Genomic DNA, 23,221 nt, shown 5'->3' on the forward strand with positions numbered 1-23,221 from the left:
TCTGAAACTGAAAAAAAAAACTATCAACCAAGTTTGGTCCTTCCCTTTCTTGAAGGGTTAGAATGAAACAAGTGAAATTTTTATGTACATTTCTTCTTTCTGGTCAAAATCAACCCTGCAATACAGTGGCACTCAGGAAACCAAGAACTTTTACCCTGCTCATTAAGTTTGGGAATGCCAAGAAACTGCCCTTACAAAGTAATTGCGCATCTCGGGTAACATTCTGCTTATCAGATTATGATACCTGGTAGTGGAAACACGAAGTAGTCATCAATAGAATGCCAATAAGCAGCTGATATAATTATGTAAAGCAAAAAGTAATAACGCTCAGCGCAATGGTCTAACAAGTAGGTTGAAGTGAAGCGTGACAACTCAACTAAATGAAGCAACATATCACAGTAAACTCATGGCAATTTTTCAAATTTCCGTAGAGATTTCTTTTTACGGTTGGAGGAAAGAAAGATGGACAGAATTACAAAACAACAATAAATAGTAATCGTACCCAGGCACGTAGGCAGTCAAGTCGTTAAAGTTCTCCAACACAAAAACAAAGCATGCATCCCTCAACGACGAAGCACTCAAGGCCACTGATAAGTCATACGTACGGGAGACATTTTCCAGTGAGAGATCCTTTTGAAAGAGAATAATTTTTCATGGTCAGCATTAAATCACATACAAGAGTATAGATTAAAATAGCTATTCCACTCACTTGTGCAATGAAATGCTCACACTGATGCCTTTAACCCATCCAAATGATATTTATCTACAGCTTCAAGTAATCATACGCCACATTTAAAGTCACGTGAACTGATCCCAATTATATCTGTAAAAGAGACATAGGCATCATGGCTACACGCACGACTCATCTTTTATATTTCCTCCCAAATCTCAGTTTAATTTGGAGAAAGACACTGCACCTTATCATTAGCTCAATACGTCCCACTTATATCTGAATCTCAATATCTTTGGCCTCCCTTTCCTACATGTTCCCATTCCAAATTTCATACCAGTAAGCACAATAATTCTAAAGTTGATACAAATTTCAGTGATCATTTTGCATCTAACTTCAGGTGCTTATTCCATATATAGCAGTGAAGCCACGTAGACATTAGTGAAAAAATTTTTTTAGAATCTTATAAACGATTAGCTCCGCATCCTTGTACTTTTCCACAACCAAATTTGCAATTTCTTTGCTTGTGATTGAAGTTTTAGGTCAAACTCACTATAAATAAAATATTTCCTATGAAAATACATTTACTTGGACAAAAACATATCAAACAAATTTTTGGTCTAGGTTTGCAAAAAATTTAAAAATGTATATCGACCCATTATTTAATCTAATTGATTTTCAAGTAAGTCAAGAATATGAAGGTTGAAGAAACAGATACCCTGTAACCACCACCACCAAAAATTGCTCGAAATGCATCGAAGCAGCAAGCCTTGTCCTGTGAGCGTAAAACCGCTTACCTGATAATGGGAAAAAGCAATAATACTCAGTACACATGCACTGTCTGCTTCAATCAGCTTGAATTCTATCCATTCATACAATGGTACTAACAATAACGTGTTTACAGTTTACCTTCAACTAGGAAAGTAACGTCTGAACCTCTTGGATTGTTAAAATGCTCCTCACCCAAGCCGAACTGCACAAAGAAATAAGTATTCACTATAAACAATTTTACCAATACAATGATCATTGTCCTAACACTAAAGTAAAGGAAATAACTATGTCACTTGGCCTGATTTGTTGGCAAGACTACTAGCATGAAGTTTACTTAAAACTATGTGATTTCCAAATATATTGAGCATATAAGTATGCTACCTAAGGATTATTAAAAAACAATTCTGAGTAAACAATTAGATTAGTACAGCATAAGCAATTTTTTGTGGTTGAAAAACTACTTTAGTGAAAACACACAAGTTACTACCTCATTACAATGAACAAAAAGAGCAACTAGTCAAATACTACAATAAGGCATTTAGTAGGCAACTGACTTACCTGTGAGATTGGGGATGTCGGACCTGTGTCCATCGGGCAAAAGACGTATAAAGCCTCTGATGCAAGTCGTTGGAGTTTTAAATCCGTCGATGCTAAAAGGTCTAGTAGAATATCTAGTCCTGTAACATTAAGGGTGCACATGGAATAAGTATATTAATTAAGTGAGAAAATCGTAAAACGAGCAATGATTCAATGAATTTACCATTGTTATTAGCAATATTGACTTTTGATCATCTGGTAAACATAGATGAGAAAGAGTCAGGCCAATTCTTTCCTGAATAGATCTATCAGCGATCCGCATCAGGTACAACAAATGTCTCAGCACCTGAGAAACAAAAATTACTACTAGATAAGCAGATTTATGAGATTACACAACTAAGATTACCGAGTCTAATTTAGCTAAAATGAGAAGATATGTGAGTTTACATACAAAGGTCAAAGTTCTCAAGTAGCCAAATTATCTAAACACAAATAATATATGATCCAATTCATGAGGTCGTCCTCTAAACGCCTTAAAAGAATGAGAGAGAGAGAGAGAGTTATAATTCTTGGTAGAAACTCCTTGTTCATTATCTTTTCCCTCTAAGGTATCTAGTGTATCTGAAACATAATTCCTTGTTTCCTGCAGGAAATCAAATATAAACAACCAAACAATATAAATAAATTGTGCTAGACTAGAATGAGTTTTATAGAGAAATTTCCGGTAAAGTAAAGAGAAAAATACTTCGACAAGGTATCTCTCCGTCTTTAAGTTTTTGAACTCCTCCAGCCACGATAATATCCACAACATTATCCTATGAAGTAGTACAAATGGCAGTGAGAACACTGAAACTGAGACGAAAGGTAAATTCTTATAGCAATGAACAAGCATTATTTACCTCATCTTTTGCGAGCTCACTAAGAGCATATGCTGCATTTTGTTGCACTTGTTCAATATTTGAATCAAGAAGATTCAACAATGGCACTACACCACCGCTTTGGGCAATACCAGCTCGGCTGTGTGTATCCTAAATATTTACATTATTACAGCAACCAGAGAAAAGCATATAGTAGTCAAGTAGACAAAATATTGAAGGGTTCAAACGAGAAAATAAGAACACTTTCATAGAAGTGCTACATAACATGTGCCCAGAAATTTACAATTGATGCATTCTGATTCTTTAAGCCAAGAAGTCGGAGGCAGGCCAACATTAGAGACAACAAAGAAGTAATGAGGCGTTGTTCCTCTCCCAAATAATAAATACTACAAGACAAGAGGCGCACCCAAAAAAATAAATGATTAGGAGAAATTACCTGTGCCAACAGTCCTAGTGCAAAAGCTGAAAATTCTTGTAGTTCAACATCTTGCGATTTAACCAACTTAATCAATGGGTCAATAGCACCTCGTTGAACCATGTGTACCTGCAAAATATAGCTTGTGAATACCTGTGACATTTACATAAGCAGTATTGTTGGAGGAAAGCTTATGTCGTTTCTACTTGGCTATCACATAGCAGAATTGTGACAAGAAACATTTCGGTACCTTGCATTCAGCTTCAGTGAGAGCAAATTGCCCGAGAATAATAGCAGCCTCTTTTGACTATGTAAACAGCGGGAACTGTAGTCACAGTATATAATTAATAGTATTAATACAAATAGATAAAGGCGGGGCAGAGGAACTACTACTATATATTTCCAAATCAAAATTTACTTAAAAAGCATAAATATATACTTGTTGTGGAAGAAACAATAAAAAAAAAGAAATAGTTACATGAGCACATTAGTGCCAATTACACTAATGAAATAGGTTAATGGCACACTTGCAAGTTGGGCATCAGTTCGGTGATAAAATAGCCATTTAAACAGGTTATGACCGGTGTCCATCAAGTTATCATTCTAAATGTATTGGTATGACAAAAATGTACACCGGAAGAGCAATCATGTTGTCAAGAAATCACAATGAGTAAGCTCACTTTTACAATTACGAGAGAGCATCTCTAAAAGGAGCCATACATTTTGGTGCTGATCCATATGGCATCTCTTAAAGGAGCCAGACACTTTTGGTGTTGATCTGTATGAGTAAGTCTTCTTGGAAACTTATATTCATTTGGTGGTGTATGCATACACATTATAAGTTATGGAGGGGAATGTATAAATAGAGCAATCTTAGCGAAAAAAGGTAATTTGAAAAATTGATAATTGCTAATGCTGTTATAGGTTATTTTCTCTGATTTGGAGCCTCAGTTCCAATTTGCTATGTTAGATATTTTAAACAGATACAAATTGCTAAGATTCGACCTAAATACAAAAATATCGCATAAAATGAATATGTTTGCGCAGATTCTTGCTTTGCAATTACATAATGTTGTAGTGCAAGTTCGTAAAACAAAGTAGTAGTTGTTGTACCTTAATAATCTTATGAGAGGTTGCAAGCTCCAGCCTCGAGAGCCTTTTTTTTATTTTCCAGGGATGAGTAGGCTAGATTCACAATCACACGAACCTATCAAAACCAACAACATTTGATTCAAGTTCTAAGCTGAATGTGAACTAAGATCAGTAGAGCCAAATACATAAATCACAAAATTTCAGGCACTAAAAAATTCACGCTCCAACTAACCGCTTCATAATGTATGGAAACATCCTCACAATAAAGCAACAAAACAAGGGCAGGTAAAGCATTGCATTCGACAATCTGAAAATGAAGAGGAGAATTCAAGTCATTTATAGGTTTAATTTGATATTTGGGTTATATAGTACTTAAGCAGGAATTTGCGAACCTGATTTTGATTTTCATCATCGTCATAAGAAAGATTTCCCAAGGCCCCAGTAGCTGCTCTCTGCACCTTTGAATCAGGAAACTCGAGCAATTCAACAAGAAGAGGGATACCGTGTTCACTCCTGGTACCAAAGCAAAATGTCAAAATTACACAGTACTCTCAGTTACATCTCCTCCTAGGAAAATAGACAAACCTGACACATGACTGAATCCTGCTATTATTTCAGCAAGATTCATTATTGCATTGGCAGCTCTTGTCATAGCCTGAACGCGTGCTTGTGGAATCTGACCACTTTTATTTCTTCGGATAACATTTATCAGAGATGGAAGTGCTCCAACACCAACAATGAGATCGTGATACTCTGCCTGCCAAAAATTGAAGTGGCAGATAAGAAAATCAATATAGTAACAAACTGCAGTACGAATATAAAGTAATTACACTATAATGATGGCTACTATACAATTTCGTGTGAAGAATTATGCTTGAAGTTCTAGACTACTTTCTTAAATACAAAAATTATCTCAAATCGGCAATTTAATAACTTAGTAAGCTATCAGATAGTTGAGAATTCATAGCAGATAGCGCTTTCCACATATTGTTGTATTCTCATCCTACCTTATATGTAAAGGGTGTTATAATAAATTTGTATCCTCGTTCTCTCTATCTCTGCTAATTTTATTTTTGCTCAGTTCACTAAGTTCTAGAACTTGGTTTTTTTCTACATAAATATAGTTAATTGCATCTTGATCATATCATAATACTCTGAAAATTGAAAAACAAAACAGGAAACTCTACCTTGAATCTAAAGAATGTTAAACATCTTACATGGAAGTCTGAGCAGGGAATACTATATTCATCCGAAATTTAAGGACAACACGACCAAATGACACCAAACTTTAAAATTTCCAACATTCTCTTTCTCAAGTGCATTCTTTCAAGGGTGGTGATGATCATATATAAACATGGGGTTTCTCTGAAAACCTTAATGGATGGAACTTGGAGCTTGAAGAGTAAACTTAAGATTCTCAGAAGTTTTAAAAATTATTATGATAACATCAAAAAATGTAAATCAAATTCATTTCTTTTGTGGAAACAATAAACATTTATGTCAACAATCAAATGACTAATAGCTGCTTAAAACGGTTGCGACTCACGAAAGAACTAATAGCTGCTTTCTCCTCAGAATCAAATTATGTTATGAAAGAATATATAAGATTTAAAACCCTCTCTAGTGCAGCAAAGAACAAAGCAACAATCATATGCACCAGTTTGAATAATTAATCCATCATCGGAAAAAATACAAGTAATCAGCAGTTTTAGGAGGTAAAAGGTCTTACACATATTATATCCAAATTAAAAATATGGTAAAAGGGGGCAAATGATTAAAAAATTGGTGGACTGGACCAAGTTCCCTCAAAATGTAAATAAATAAGACCAACATGCTCTTTAGAGAAGCACCTCATGTTTTTAATATCCAGCCCTAAAACATTTGACAGAGGAACTTACTTTCGTTGCTATAAGGGCAAGAGCAAGTGCACAATCTCTCGCAATTTCATGCTCGTACAATTGTGGTTCATTTTATTTGTGCCACTCTAGAAAGAAGCCGAACCAAAACTGGAACAGCTCCGGCTAGAACAGCAAGGTGCACATACTCATCTGCAACACAAACATGCAAAAAACAACAAACAAACATCTAAATTCAATATATATAGACTTTTTACTATCAAATCAATCAAATTTAGAATATTAAAACACACACAAAACAAAAGAAAAACAAAAATTACCAACTCTCGTGCATCCGAGAATTATTGCAACCGATTCTGAAACTTGATCAACCTCAGACGAAGAAAAATTATCACGTAGAAATTCTACTTCTTCTTGGATACAGGCTAACACTTCCTCATCAGGTGACTGCAACAGTTCTAAATAATGTTCATAGCCGGGATCATTTACTGGTTTTGTTCGAGCGTTCTCTTAAGCCAGCTTTCTCGACAGGGGTTGCATCCATGGTGAAAATACAAGAGAAAAGGTGATGGTAAAGAGTAGAATGGTCAAGAAATGAGCTAGTATATTGAGATTTATGCACCTGTATATATATTAAGCTACTTTGAAACTTAACGCCTGGTATATTGTATTCTTTTATATAAAATTAAAATTAAAATGATGCTCCCGCCCTGATTCAATTTATGAATGTAGATGCTGCTACACGCCACATGCATCAGAATTTTTTATGATTTTTCCTGAGTAGATTTTACGAGATTTTATTAATATATTTTTTTTTTGATAATATTCAATTTTATTTACATATATAGATATTTGATTTGATAGGATTTCATTAATATATATTATATAAATTATTCAGTAAATATATCAATATCAAAATTGGATGGTATTTTGCTTAGCGGAAATTTTTTTCCAGAATTATTTTAGAAAAGGAATATTGTATTCTAAAGATAAAATCGTTGCCAATTTACTTTTTCCTAATCCATTATACAAAGAGAATACATTATTATTACATATATATGAAGAAAAAATTCTTTGAATTGTTGTACAAGGAAGGTGAATTTTTGTAGACAATTGCAATCTATTATTAGATGCTCTGCTGACAGATTGTCTACATGTTTGGGCCTGTATCCAGTTAAAACATTACAAAGATATAAGACTTAGGTAATCAATTTATGGGCCTTAGTCCAATAAAACATTGCTCAAATATATTTTTGGGCCTCCATCTTGTTAAACATTAGATTGCAAAGTTATGAGCCTTAGGTAAGACATATTTTTAGGGTAATCTTCGAAAGAATTCAGGTTGTTCTGTTCGTTGTTTTAGGTCCAATCCAACATGGCCCATATCAAATATTTGGTTGTAAAATTTTGTATTTTGATACTCGTTAATGTTATACAAATTCAAAAGTTAGAATTAAAATCCTGGGCTAGTTACATTCACAGTTATTGGAAATGAATTCCAGTCACGCTCATTTATCTAATTTTCATGTTTAATTCAAAACCATAAAAAAATGAATTATTAAAACATTAAAAAAGTGTTTTGGAGGTTAGTGGCCGAAATAAAAATCAAGAGTGGTACTATAGGGTGGAACAAGGTTGTGTATGGGGGATTGGTGGTGCATGGGCTTGTAATATAAGATGACTCATTAAGAAAGAATAAGGTTTTCTTTATATTCAAGTGTCGGCTCATATCTCATACAACTGTCTACGTATCCTTTTTATAGGGATCGAGATTCTGTGGAACAAGTTACATGACTATAATTAGGGTTTTTGACTCATGCAGCCCAAGCCCATCTCTGAATCGGGTCTTCAGCCTATTCCGACAGACCCCACACGGCACCTACAATCTCGCGATATTTTCGCATTTCTTCCCATGACCTTAGGAATGTTCCGTGTCGCACCCGAAATTTATGAATAATCCGCCGTCTATGACTCATTATCCATATTGCAATTAGAATTCACATGATGCGAGCTGCCTGGTATATGGTTGAAAATTCGGTCGGTTCTGTTTGAACCGAATTAACCGATAACCGAAGTTCTATTTTTTTTCGAAACCGAATAAAAAACCGACCGAATTTGTTTGTTTTATTCGGTTTGGTTGCTAAAACTGAAATTTTTAAAAACCTGATTCTACCACTATAAATGAAGTCGCTCGTTACACCAGCAAGAAATCCATTTGCAAAAGTGGATTACAAAAGATAAAAATAAAGTGCATACATGTTCAAAATGAACATTTTGACAACTTTTCATAGAAAATATCCTTCCATAGTCTATGTGTCTATTCTAATTAAATCTGCAACCTGAAATTTTAAAATATTAAGTAGCCTCGTGTTGAAATTGAATCAGCGGGGGGTGAGGGCGGTGACTAGTCTGACCTTCTGGGTTTGTGTGTATTTTTTAGTAGTTTTAGTCCAGATTTAGAATTTGTCTTCTGGTCGACTAGTCTTTTGTTTAGCAATAATAATTGCAACACTAAATTTATATTATATATAAAATATAATCCAAAAAATATATATGTATAATTCGGTTAATTCCGTTAAACCGAACCAATAATTTGAGAAACCGAACCGATTTTATTTCAGTTTAAACCGAAAAACTTAAATGATCGAAAAATTTTAAAAAACTCAAACCAAGTCGAACCAAAATTTTACGGTTCAGTTTTTCGATTTTGGTTCGATTTTGCTTAGCCCTAACCTGGTCAGCTCGGATCGCATCAACAAGAATCAATTAGAAAGAGGAGAGGTGAGCCCGTCTGGCCTCTCCTCTGTCTGATAATATGTTAGTTCCTCATTAGTTTATTTCAGTTCGCATGACCCTTTAATGCGATGTTATCCTATCTAAACCCTCAACTTTACGGTACCATATAATATGTTTATGTGTAGCGAGCCTACGAGCCCATCTCGTATGGCTTATCTATTAGTTGACAGACCTTAAAGTAGTGGACTTTCAAAGTTCATCATGTTGTAAGCTTGCAACCCAATTCTCAATAAATAGATCAAAGTGCGGGCCAATTGACCCATCTCATATTTTTCATAAATTTAGGACCAATTTCTCTTTTGGCCCATCCAATTTTTTTATTCTCGTAGGAATATGTTTAGGACCCATGCCCAAAAATGGGCATAACACTTGGTATATAAATTTTTCTCTCACTTTTGTAATAGAACATCTTTATTACATGTATTTACCCTAAGACACTCAGAATTGTGAAGATATTCGTACAAGCAAAACTAAAAATTAGATAATAAGATGTATGATGTGACTCAACTTAAACCCTTTTTATTTCGTATGTAATTTAGTATAAATAGAGATTCATTCTACGCCGAGGATCAAGGGTTTATTTCTCTTCTATTCCACTAATAATATCAAAGAAGAATTTGTTGATGATTTTAACTAACAACAAAATTAACTACTAAGTAAGAAAAAAATTATTTGTAAATAATTAAATAAAAATATTGGAAAGCATGTAGATCCACCCTAAATCCATGACATAATTCTAAAATTTTTATGATATGTCTGAAAGATACCAATAGAGAACCTGCCACGATCACGTAGAAACAAGTTTTGCTACCCGTATTACCCTATGACCACATAGAAAGGTTAAAACAAATTACACACTTATACAACTAATCCCATTACCACATTAAAAGATTAATCGACTTTAAAGAGATAGCAATCACAAAACATAATTGGATGACCACATATCATAGTCAATTCATGCATCTCTATAAGCATTGACGTTTATTGTTAGGTCACACACACACACACTGTAGAGGGGGTGAATACAGTGTATAGTACAATCAAATTGAACTTTAATAACTCAAGTAACATAAAACAAACTTTATTGGAACAATAAACTCTGTTACAGTATGGAACTGTTCTCTCTCAGTGATGAACAAATATCACGAGAGCTGCTAGAGTTACAATAATTAATCTTCTTGATTGTGATAACACTTATAGTGTAAACCCTATGTCTGTGTTTATATACTACACAGTTACAAGATAATCGCTAATTGATATGGAATATAATTCTGCTTCCTAAAATATATCAATCAGATATCTTTTCTTCCAAGTATTCTATTCTTCATAGAATTCCTTCTTCATGCATATCTCTTCTTATATTTGTCTCGATCTTCTTTCCTTTAACCAACTGACTTCCTTATCTGAACGTCCTTCAGTACTTAAGTTCTGATATTCATCTTATGATGATTACCTCCTGATAATATAAGTACTGATATCCTTAAGTCCTGACTTCTAGTAAGTACTGATTTATCCTGTTTAAGTAAGATCTGAAAACTAAACATAAATCACATTAGCCATGACATTATCAAATATATCTAACAATCTCCCCCAACTTGTAAATTAGCATAATATACAAGTTTACCAGATATTTGATGATGTCAAAAACATTAAGTACAAATGCATGAGAATTTGACTAGATAACTACAACTTACAGTCCTTAAAGCTTTACCAATCTTTAACTTCTAATAACAACTTCAGTCTGTATTCATATCAGAATTTAAGCAGTTGTAGATCTTGACTTGGCTTCATCTTTTGATCTCTCTGATGTCAGGAGTTGTTCTGAGATTGTTCTTCAACAAACATCTCTCAGCATATCTAAGTTCATCAATCATCCTCCTTTTAGCATCTTTAAGTTCTGCAGAATCTTCACCAGTTTGAAAGATTGCAGCCCTGAGATCATTAATTTTAGCTTTCCTTATGTCCTGATCCAGTCTGATCAAATATGCCTTATCAGACTCAAGATTGAATTCCACAGCCATGTAACCCAGAAAGGTAGTTATAATCTTGGCAGTGTTGGGCTTCATCTCAACTATATCACCCTTGTGATCTCTGTACTTTGGAAGATATGTGCTGTCAGACTTAACAAAATAAAGCCTTTCCTGTCTCTGAATCTGATTCTTCAAATAGTTTGCAGCACTTTCTGTTATTCTGTCATTCACTTGAAGTAAGAATAATACATGCTCCAGTTCTTCAAAATACTTCAGTGGAATGACATTTTCCCTTATATGATAAACCCTACCATCTTTCATGAAGTACAAAAAAATGTGTTCTTTCAAGTAGGTATGGTAAACCATTTGTACAGATTTCAGTTGATTCAATCTTTCAGGAGTTGCTCCAATACCTGGTTCACTTAAGGAAGTTGGATCATTGGTAGTGTTCTGTATTCTTCTTTCATCAGCACTTCCCAATCCAGTTTTATCTCTTGCTTCCTTTCCAGTAACCACTCTTGCTTCAAAACCACTTGCAGCAGTCTTCAAAGGTTGAGTCTGTTTAGCTTTAGTGAATCCTGGTAGGAGTGTCTTTGATTTATCAGAACTAACTATCTCTTGACTCTAAACAACTTGAGCCATGTCAGAGGTTGTCTTAGAAACTTTTCTTAAAGTCAGAGCAAGATCAGCATCTTCATCAGTAATTTCTTCATTCACAGGAGGCACATAAACCTTGATAGGTTCACCAACTTTCTCTTTGCCCTTGGACCTTGGATCTATCTGCAGTTGTGATTTAACCATGATTGCTCAGGATTTGTCTTTTCTTTTATCACAATGCCTTTAAGTGTTGGAAGTTTCTTTTTACTAGAAGCTCCAGATTTAGATTTGACTTTTTCTGATTTAAGTCTGGCTTCTTCTTCCATTAGACTCTCCAAGTCCATTCCTGGATTTTCCTGAAGAAATAACTGTCTTGACATTTCTTCATCAAGATCTAAAAGTTCATCAGAACTTATCCTTTTACCAGTAGCAGAAGTAATTCTTTTTCCAGCATCAGAACTTGTTCTGTGACTTGTGATTTCAGCTTTTCTTGATGAGAAATCTCTACCTTGACTATGACCTCCACCCATTCCAGAGGTTTCTTGGTCATCTTTTTCATCATCCCTCCCCTTCAGTGTCTTATCAGTTTTGCATTTGGACTTAATTACTTTCTCCCCCTTTTTGTCATCAGCAGGTAACATAAGAGAGACAAGCAATTCTACTGAGGCTTAGATTTCATCAAGTTGAGATTGCTGAGAAGCTTAATTTTTCAAAATATCATCAATCTGAGATTGTGGTTTCTCTTGAGTCTTCTCAATATAAGCAACTCTGTCAAAGGTAGGTTGGAAGAATTTTTTCTTGTCAATTTTCTGAACTTGTTCTTGCTTGAGTAATTCTTCCTGAATTTTATGTAATTCTGCATGAGTAGTTAAATGAAGACCTTGCAGATGTTTAGTACTCAATATAGTGACTCGAAGCTGTGTTTTGAAATCATCAGTAATTAACATCTCATCAGCTTTTGTCAAGTGCTCAGCAAGATTCTTTGCAGAGTCCACTCCTGTCCTGCAGGAGTTTCACTCCAAGGCACTGGTGCTTCTCTGATAACAAACTTCTTAACTAGTTCAGATTTAAGAACAGTTTGTTGAGGTGCATGTCCTGAAGGACCTGCTTCATCAGCATCTGTATTTGGAGCAGCATCACCAGTATCATCAGCATTTGCAGCATCAGAACTTACAGAATCAGCATCTTCTGATAAAATAACAGTATGAGAAGCAATTGAGGCTTCAGCATCATCCTCTAAGTGCTGATCTGGTTCCAAGTTCTGATCAACAACCATATTCTGATACTCACCTAGAATCTGATCATCATCATCTAGATGCAGAGAAGGTGTAGTAGATAATTCTGGAGTTTGAGTAGCATCAGAGACATGTATTGTTGATGGATGAAGTGTTGTTGGAGCTTCTAAGTAAAGTACCTCAGGCACAACCATGTTCTGAATATCAATTTCAGCACTTGTGTCTGGATCAACAGGAGACACAGTCTTTTGAACAGGAGACACAGATGGTATGTTTGCAATTTCAGTAGCAGCTTTCTGAGGTGGAGTTAATGGAGAAGTAGTGGCTTCAGCAGATTCTGGTTCTTGTGAGATCAGAGATTCCTGATCCCCTTTCTTAGCCGCTGCTTCCTCATCATCTGAAACTGGCCTTTTAGCTCATTCTTCGAAGACGTTTGAGAAGCTTAGATCCACCAATTCCAGAATCCTTCTGAGAAGGAACTTTCTCAGCTTCTTTGACAACAGGTTCTGATGTAGAAACCTGTTCCTCACTTTCAGACTCATCTTTCAAAACAATCCTCCTTCTCTTCTGAGGTGTTTGAGGAACAGTCTTTTTCCTCTTTGTCTTGGAAGATGAAGGCTTCACAGTAGGTGTTGAGGATGAAGGTTGAGCTGTCTGTGAAGTTGAGAGATATGATTTGAGATATGTTCTGAGGGATGGTTGAGGTATAGATGAATAAGTGGTGTGTTCTGATGGTTGCTGTGGTATTTGGGAGGTGGTGGTAGGTTGAACATCAGGATAAACAGATCTATAGGTTTGAGGATCAGAATTTACTAAAATCTGTTTTATAGACTGAGGAATCTTAAAGGCTCGTTTTGCAATTTTGAATGGTGGAATTAAGGTACTGGCTAGTTGAGGGGGATTAGTACAGCAAAAGTTATATATAAGCTGACAGAATCTAGCAAAATAAACTACATTTTATCTTCTGTCATCCTATCCCCTATGAAACCTATCACAGCACTTGCAAAATCAAAATGAGTTTAGTTAATGATAGCATACCCGATGTGCTGACTCATTATAGGAATGACATCAAAGTTAGAACACTTATTCCCAAAAGCTTTAGTGATGCAGTCGAAAAAGAAGCTCCATTCCTTTCTGATATGAGCCCGTTTCAACTGCCCAAGCTAAGCCAAACTCTGCTCATACCCCAAACTGGCCATTAACTCCTGAAGAGCTGATTCCTCCGGGGTTGAAAAAGTACATCCTTCTGGTAAATGGAGGGCCTTGCGAATTGTACCAGGAGTTACCACATGTGTAGAATCATCCACTTCGAAAACAATACTGGGAGTAGCATGTGTACCACCATTATCAAAGTGCCCAGTCCGCCAAAATGTCAGAACTTGTTGGCTTGAAAAGACTGAAGGCTGGGTCAATGCATACCCAATTTTACTGTGTGCAAGAAGATCTTGCACAAAATACAACTCAGATGGAGCTTCAGCATGATCGAGAATTGTAGCATAGTTATTTGGAACAAACTTAGCTCCATCAATGATCAAATCCTTAGGTGCCATGAGAAAAATTGAAAATTAAGAGTTGCCTGTTAGGTGTTTGAGAAAATGTCTGTATGAAAAACCAACGTCAGGAGATGAAAGAGAGTAAAAGCAAAGAAAGAGAGATAAAGTGTAAAAGTAAATAAAAGATTGGAAAATCTTTTCTCTTTCTTACTTATACTTGAAAAAAAATGTAACCGTTGGACACCTGTCAGACATGCAGTAATAATGAATAGTTAATGGGCACGGGAAACAGTAATCATTACTTACCCACTTGCAGTTTTTCAAGGTAAAACCGTTCCACTTACCCAGTAATTCCTATTAATCGAGGTAAATCAGTTTTAATTCAAAGTTGAAACTGTTTCCACTTATTCAATTATTTTTCACTGCAAAACCAATATTCTGAGAAGAAATTCAAATATGAGAATGACCAAAATTAAATCAAGTAAATAAGTACTGATATTGTAAGATCAGAACTTAATTTAAATTAAAATGAAAGGGTCATTAGAATATGGATTTATCAGGATTTATCAGTGCATTTAAATTACAAACATCTCAGAGACAAAAACTTGCAAAAAGTAGAAATTCCATTAATATTTTAAGAGAATACATTCATGAAATTTAAATTACATCAGAACTTTACAAGATTGTCCTAAGCTTCTAAACCTAACATCAACAGCCTTTGTCCTAGCTCAAGAAGCAGGGCAAGGCTGACGATGAAGAAAAACAGGAAGAAGAAAATAAATTATTTCTTCTTCCTACTCTCTACAAAAAGAATAGCGAGTCTGATGATTCGCTCTTGCTGGCGGAGAGCTTCCAACCTTTCCTCCTCCAATCGCTCCAGATGGCGATGGTAGTCCATGTAAAAGAACAGGAGGTGGGTGAGAACCTCCTGGGGAACCGAGTCCCAAATCTCATCAGGAATGGCAGTGACGTGCCATTCCTGCTGCCAGGCTTCACAGCTCAGCTCCATGTTGAATGTTTCATAGTTCAAAAACATGTTGTAGTTGACCATGGTTTTGTTTATATGGAGAAAATGAAGGTGAGTTGTGAGAGAAGAATTGATATGTAGGCTGTTGCGAAGTGTTTGTTTATATAGGCAAGAGAATGCCAGGAGACGCAAGGAAATTTAATGCTGACAGGTAGAATTAATTCTACCTCGTCTCCCTAGACTTGGAAGACGAAAAACAGTCATTGGAAAGATAAAACTAGGTTTAATGCGCACAAGAAACAAGTAAAAATTACTGTGCAAGTACGTGTACCACTATTCCTAATTATATTGACTGTTAATATTCCGCCCCAACATATTCTGATTTAAAATGAGACTGTTTTTAGATTTTATCCACAAATAAGTCAAGTAAAGGATCAGAAGTTAATAACAGAACTTAGACTTATATCAGAACTTAACAGTTATCAGAACATGATTTCTTGACTTGAAAAATGAATGCCTATCTTTGTAATTCTTCACACAAATTCTGATATAGATTCTTCAGAACTTAATCATCAGAACGTTCAACAGAACTTGTCCTCAGAGTTTATGTAATGTGACACATAAACTGTTCATCTAAAATAACATAGATCACCACAGTAATTTTCATCATTCATATGGAGTGTTTAGTGTGTGCATTAAGCGAAATATCAGACAAAGAGTAAAGTCTGATTCACTTCAGTTAATCTTAGAAATAAGGCATAACTAAAACTTTACTAAAAATCTATCATTATTCTGAAGCCTACTATTGAATGAGTTCATGCTTGAGTCCACCTCAACTGTTTTGTGCTAATTTTGTGCTTCTTTTTAAATTCCATTTGATAGTGGCTTCTCAGTGTAAGTGAGTCACGACTGCTTATCAGAATTTATGCTATTATCAGAGTATTTCTCCAGTAATCATAGAGTGTGAAAAGTCACCAAGAAAATATGTATTTGATTTTCTAATGCATATTACTTAATACCAGCAATGCACTTGGGTCTTCCCTTCCACATTTTTACTCTAGATCTCAAAGGAGTACCTGATTTTAATTCCTTGATTCTTTTTCTTTTTCTTTTGATAAGTGAGGTTTATCAGCACTTAGTACATTCAACAGATTTACTAGCATCAGAACTTAACAGATGAGAAGAATTATTCTAATTTGTGACTTAGTAATAAGATAGACAAAGTAAACTCAACTAAGCTCAATATCAGAATTTGCTTGTGTTAGTAGATTTCCACAGAAATAATTACTTCTAACATGGGATCTCTAGTTTATTGAAGACTACTAGGTCAGGATCTAACACAGGTATCTTCATAGGATAGAATAGTTACTTAAACAGACATATCACTATCAGAGTTTAGAAAGTCACATCAGACACCAGTCAGTACTTAAGCAATTTTCAATTAATCACAGTATACACAAAGAGAGTAATTTATGTAAATACTGATCATAAATTCTGATGCAGCAGAACAAAACTAAATAGATTTAGAGAAAGAACCTGAAACCATTCCAAGTTCATTTACCAATCTTGTAAAAGTAGCTTCACACAGTGGTTTTGTGAAGATATCTGCTAGTTGTTGATCTGTTGGAACAAAGTGCAATTCCACTGTACCTTCATCCACATGTTCCCTTATGAAGTGGTACCTGATGCTGATGTGTTTTGTCATTGAGTGTTGAACTGGATTACTTGTGATAGCAATAGCACTTTGATTATCACAGTAAATAGGGATTTTGAAATATGTTAACCCATAATCCAGTAACTGATTCTTCATCCAAAGAATCTGTGCACAACAACTTCCTGCAGCAATATACTTTGCTTCTGCAGTTGATATGGAAATTGACTTTTATTTCTTGCTAAACCAAGAAACCAATCTGCCTCCAAGAAATTGGCAGCTTCCACTTATGCTTTTCCTGTCAATTTTGCAACCTGCAAAATATGCATCTGAGTAACCTATTAGTTTAAAATCTGATTCTCTGGGATATCATAATCCCAGATCAGCTGTTCCCTTAAGGTACTTGAAAATTCTTTTCACGGCTGTTAAGTGAGGTTCTCTTGGATCTGCTTGAAATCTTGTACAAAGACAGGTAGCATACATGATATCAGGTCTACTAGCAGTTAGATAGAGTAGTGAGCCAATCATACCTCTGTAATCAGTAATATCTACTGATTTACCAGTATCCTTGTACAGTTTTGTTGCAGTGGCCATGGGAGTGGATGCACTTGAACAATCTTGCATTCCAAATTTCTTCATCAAATTTCTGGTGTACTTAGTTTGACAAATAAAAGTGCCTTCTTCATTCTGCTTGACTTGAAGGCCCAGAAAATAGCTAAGTTCCCCCATCATACTCATTTGATACCTTGACTACATCAGTTTGGCAAACTTCTTGCAAAGTCTGTCATTTGTAGAACAAAAGATGATATCATCAACATAAATCTGGACCAAAAGTAAGTCCTTTCCATGGTTGAGGTAGAACAGTGTTTTGACTATAGTTCCTCTGTTAAATCCACTTTCCAGAAGAAACTGAGCTAAAGTCTCATACCATGCTCTTGGAGCTTGCTTAAGTCCATAAAGTGCTTTATCAAGCCTGTAGACATAATCTGGATATTTGGAGTCTACAAAGCCTGGAGGTTGTTCAACATATACTTCTTCCTCCAATTCTCCATTGAGAAAAGCACTTTTCACATCCATTTGAAAGACAGTAAACTTTTTGTGAGCAGCATACGCCAAAAATATCCTTATGGCTTCCAATCTAGCAACTGGTGCAAATGTTTCATCATAATCGATTCCCTCCTGTTGAGAATATCCTTTTGCAACCAGCCTTGCTTTATTCCTTGTAATTATGCCATCACTATCAGTTTTGTTTCTGAATACCCATTTTGTACCAACAACAGATCTGTTCTCTGGTCTTGGCACTAGGGTCCAGACTTTGTTTCTTTCAAATTCATTTAACTCTTCCTGCATTGATTGCACCCAATCAGCATCTTGAAGAGCTTCTTCCACTTTCTTTGGCTCAGTTGGAGAAAGAAAAGAATTGTAAAGACATTCACTTAAATTAGCTGTTCTAGTTTTGACACCTGCATCAGGATTTTCAATTATCAAATCAGGTGTATGTGATTTAGTCCACTTCCTTGCAGATGGAAGATTTTCTCTAGAACTGGATGCTCCCCCATGATCCATGCTGTCTTCATTAACATTTTCTGATGCTCCCCCTGAAACTATGCTCTCTGAGTTGGATTCTTCAGAATTTAGATTTTCAGAACTATCAGATTTTGGCTTATTAGAACTTGACGAATCAGAACTTGAAGAGCCAGATGTATGTTCTGATGCTTTTTGAGATGTGGTTATATCTTGAGTATGCTCCCCCTACATAGGTGCATCTTCCTTTGGCGTAGTCACCACAGTTTCAATAACATCAGAGTTTAATCCATCAGAGTTTGCAGTATCAGGATTTAGATTGTCAGGATTTTCAGTCTCAGAATTTGAGTCTTCATTTTCAAATCTCAGCTGATTATGATCAATAAAATCTTCAAGTCCAGTAATCTTCTTATCATCAAAAGAGACATTGATAGATTCCATGACCACTCTTGTTCTCAAGTTATAGACTCTGAAGGCTTTGTGGAAAGTGGATATCCAACAAAGATTCCTTCATCAGCTTTTAGATCAAATTTGGATAGCTGTTCAGGATGAGTCTTAAGAACAAAATACTTGCATCCAAATACATGAAAATACTTCAGATCTGGCTTCTTTTTCTTCACCATCTCATATGGTGTCTTTCCTTGCTTGTTAATGAGTGTTGCATTCTGAGTAAAACAAGCAGTCTGCACAGCTTCAGGCCAGAAATAGGTTGGAAGCTTTGCTTCATCAAGCATTGTACATGCAGCTTCAATGAGAGTTCTATTCTTCCTTTCAACAACTCCTGTAACACCCCCAAATCCGGGGTCGGGGATCCGGGTTGTCACGAGTTCCATTTCCCTTAATAACACCCAATCTAAATAAACAATCAACTACTCTGTACTGTGACCCCACAATAAACACACACACCACAAGTTATAGTCTCAGAGATGAATATCCAAAAATAACACGAGTCATTTTATTCCAAAATTTTATGCCATTACACCTTAAAAGGGTTTCTGAATAGATTTATATTTCTTTGCCATTATTACAATTCATAAATATACATAATCTGGTACATCAAAAGTTGAAAGCCTAGCCTATTGGTAGTTCCTACCTCAGCTACAGCGACATCAACGCCTATAGAAAACTGCGGAACGTTTCCTATCCACTCGCGAATTGGGAGCTTGGTCCTGTTCATCTTTTCTATCTGTTATTGTGTGATGAAAGAAGAAAGCAAGGGTGAGCAGCAAGCTCACCAAAATAATATGTATAATGATTAACAATATATGAGCCTTCTCAGAGTACTCATGAAAGTCTTGGTCAAAATAAATGGACCAAGTTGATATCTTAACGCGACCAAGTCGCAAAATATTCAGTATATATGTATATATACTTTTCAAAATCTTGGAAGTCCTCTTCCATGCATAATATACACAGAGTTCCAGTTTATAACTGTATAAAAAATATCGTTGCAAGGTGATCTCATATATCTAACCTTGTCTCAACATTTTTTCTGAAAATCTTTGTCATGCATAAGATAATCATTTACTAGATATAAGTTTAAAAGATGAAGTTACAAGATACTCCAATATACTTATATCCGAATACTATTTGAACTACCACCGTTCAAGTTATAATCAGTTTCAAAGTTCATCACCCAGATGAGACTACAAGATAAGACTTGAATAGATTCAATCTTTGAAATATCATTATAAATAATAAAGTTACGAGATACTTCATTATGTCCTTATATATATATATATCCATATATATATATATATATATATCTCATACATTTCCTGAAAATCTCTGTCACGTAAATATGAACAGAGTTGTAATATCCAATGAATTTGGAAAGAAAAGAATTTTGGCATAAACCCGATATCTTGCTGATCGGGCAAAGATACCAATAAGTAACCTTTTCTACTAGTAGATGGATGAATCCCCCACCGGTCATCACCCTGGCCACATAAGGACCTTGTGCTGGATCGCCACCCGGCCTCTTACGCGTTGATGGACTGCCACCCAGCCACTTACACTTTGATAGACCGTACCCTGGCCTGTCGCTTATGCCGACTCAATTAGACGGACTTACTTCCCGAACGTTGGGCAAGTAATCAAATTGTTTTCTCAAAACAGCAACCACGTTGCGAATGTAAAATACACCACAGAGCTGGATCCCCCAGGTTTTGAGCGAGTATTTAAATCCCCTTTGAAAGGAAAATCTTAAATATAAAAATGAGTTTTGGGGTCCACTCTAACTTTAAAAATCATTTTGAAGACTCGAAAACATTTTTAAGAATGTTTGGAGTACTGCTGATTTATTAAAATAAATCAGTCCCAATATATTTAGAAAATATCTGAATATTATTATTTAAATAATATTCCCATAAAGAATAATCTTTATAAAAGTTATTGAAGTAGAAGTTTTAAAACTCATACTTGAAATGGATATTAAATAACCAAAGATATACTTATACGAAAGTACTATCTTTATTTGAATAATCGAAAATAAGTTTGATTATCGAAACATTATTCTTTAATAAAATAAAGAATATTATTAAATAATAAGCGGAGTCATAATACCTCGAATGAATATTATAAATAATATTCATTAAATAAAATAAAGTGAGTCATACGTCCTCAAATGAATATTCAGTTAATAATCATTAAATATAATAAACAGAGTCATAAGTCCTCGAATGAATATTCAAAATAATATTCATTAATTAATATAAAGTTATCGAATAAACCTTATTCGATCAATAGTTTTGAAAACTATATCCATATATATATATATATATATATATATATATATATATATATATACTCGGGAACATCGACTCCCGGTTTAGAAATGTGTTCACCTTTTGATCCCCTATACTAAGGGTAAACTCAAATACTGCTTATCTCTAGCATAGGTATTATGCAACTATAAGCATTGAACCAACAGATATATAAATCAAGAATATGAAACAGACATGCATATATACCATATCACATGCTACAATATATCGCAAGAATTTGCTAATAACAAATATGCATTTATCGCAAGATCATGCATATACACATATACATCACAACAACAGTTATACGGGTAGAAAACTTGCCTGAGTTCTCCCGGATATACTTAAGCTTAGAGTGGGTCTGATAACCTATGAACAACAACATAAGTCGGAATTAAACCCCGGTCGCTTAAGAAACTAGACTTTAACCATTTAGATTCCTAACGTTCGCTTTCGCGCTTAACGATTTACTTAAGTCGCTCGAGTACCCTCGGCTCCACTATTTTTAAATAAATTAACCATTAAGGGTTTTAAGGCGATTCTTTCGTGAGTACCTTACCAACTGCCTAATCCACTTTACAGAATTGTTTCTTACCCCAATTAGTCATTTAAGGTCCTTAACCAAGGTTTCAAAGTAAGGCGAGGGGTAATGATTCATTCGCGAAACGTCGTTACTTAAAACGGTCGTTTCTCCTAAATCGTACATCGGAATCAAATGAACTACATATCAAAACGAAGCTCGTAACATGAACTATCTAAACATGGCAATGGTAAAAACCTAACAGTGAGTTCAAGGGTTCTGATGTTAAGAACAAAAACAGTCTACGGTAAATCGGGCATTACGACGGCTATGTTTACGCGATTTCCCAAAATTTTACCTACCCAATTCAACCACCAATCAATCCCAATTCATTCATACAACCAACATCCATCCATATCACACTACAACAGCCCCCAAAACCTCAAGTTCTCCAATTTATGTTATTCTCAATCATGAATTTAAAACTATACTTAAGTCCTTTACTAACCAACAAGTTTCAACATTCAATTCACTACAACTCCAACCCAAACTCTAAACCTACAAGCATTAAGCTACTCTTTTACCATAACAACCAAAATCATCCTAATATACAAAGTAAAGCTAGGGTTTGGAGATGATATACCTTCCTTGAAGCTTTTAATCAATGAAAGATCCTTGGAATGCCCATGGAAGCCTTGATCTATGCTTAAGCTACCTTGAACTTTCATAAAAAATCAAGAAAACCAAAGTTATTTCTTGAAGGTTACTATTCACCATCTTCTTCCTTGATTTATTGGAAGAGATTGTGAAGGAATTAGAAGCTTAAACTTATAGGATATCCATATCTATGTACAAGGAACCTTAGATAATTACCTTATGATTTAACAATGCTTGGAACTAGGATTTTGATTTTTCTTCCTTTGGAAAAGAAGAAAAACCGAGAGCAAGATGAAGAGAATGAAATGATCTTGTGTTTTTGATTTGTTTTTCCTAGCTTGGTTGTTTTTGTTTTGTTTTTTGGTTAATTACCTTTCTAACCTTGAACTTTGTGTGGTTTTAAATCAACCACATCTCCTTCCCCTTATGTCATGCTTATGCCATGCTTATGATGTCATCATCCCTTACTTGCCCTCTTCTTATTGGTTGGATGACCTCATCATCCCTAACCTCCATGATTAACTTCCTAATTGTTTGCCTAATGACCGCTGATCTGTTATACGGTTCGCTTAACTTTCGTTCTCATTTCTCGTTTGAGGGATCATACCCGGGATCTTATTTCTTAGGTTTCCTTAACCTTTCTCAATACATTATATTCCTTTTATGATCCTCTCTTATAATCCTTGAATTTAAATCCTTTTTATTCTGTTACCTTATACTCAATTCTTTCTGTATCTGGTAGATTTTCGGGAAAAATCAAAGTGTTCGGATTTGGATTCTGACGATCTTTACATACACTTATATACCACATAGAGTACTAATAATAT

The 23,221-nt window shown here is 35.1% G+C and overlaps 1 pseudogene; it reads right to left on the bottom strand.

The window, feature by feature from the left end:
- Nucleotides 1-943: 943 nt before the first annotated feature.
- LOC141702397 (ARM REPEAT PROTEIN INTERACTING WITH ABF2-like) overlaps nucleotides 944-23,221 on the bottom strand; it is a 57,582-nt pseudogene continuing 35,304 nt past the window's right edge.

This window comes from Apium graveolens, unplaced genomic scaffold (assembly GCF_009905375.1).
Source record: "Apium graveolens cultivar Ventura unplaced genomic scaffold, ASM990537v1 ctg4988, whole genome shotgun sequence".
Taxonomy (NCBI): Eukaryota; Viridiplantae; Streptophyta; class Magnoliopsida; order Apiales; family Apiaceae; genus Apium; species Apium graveolens.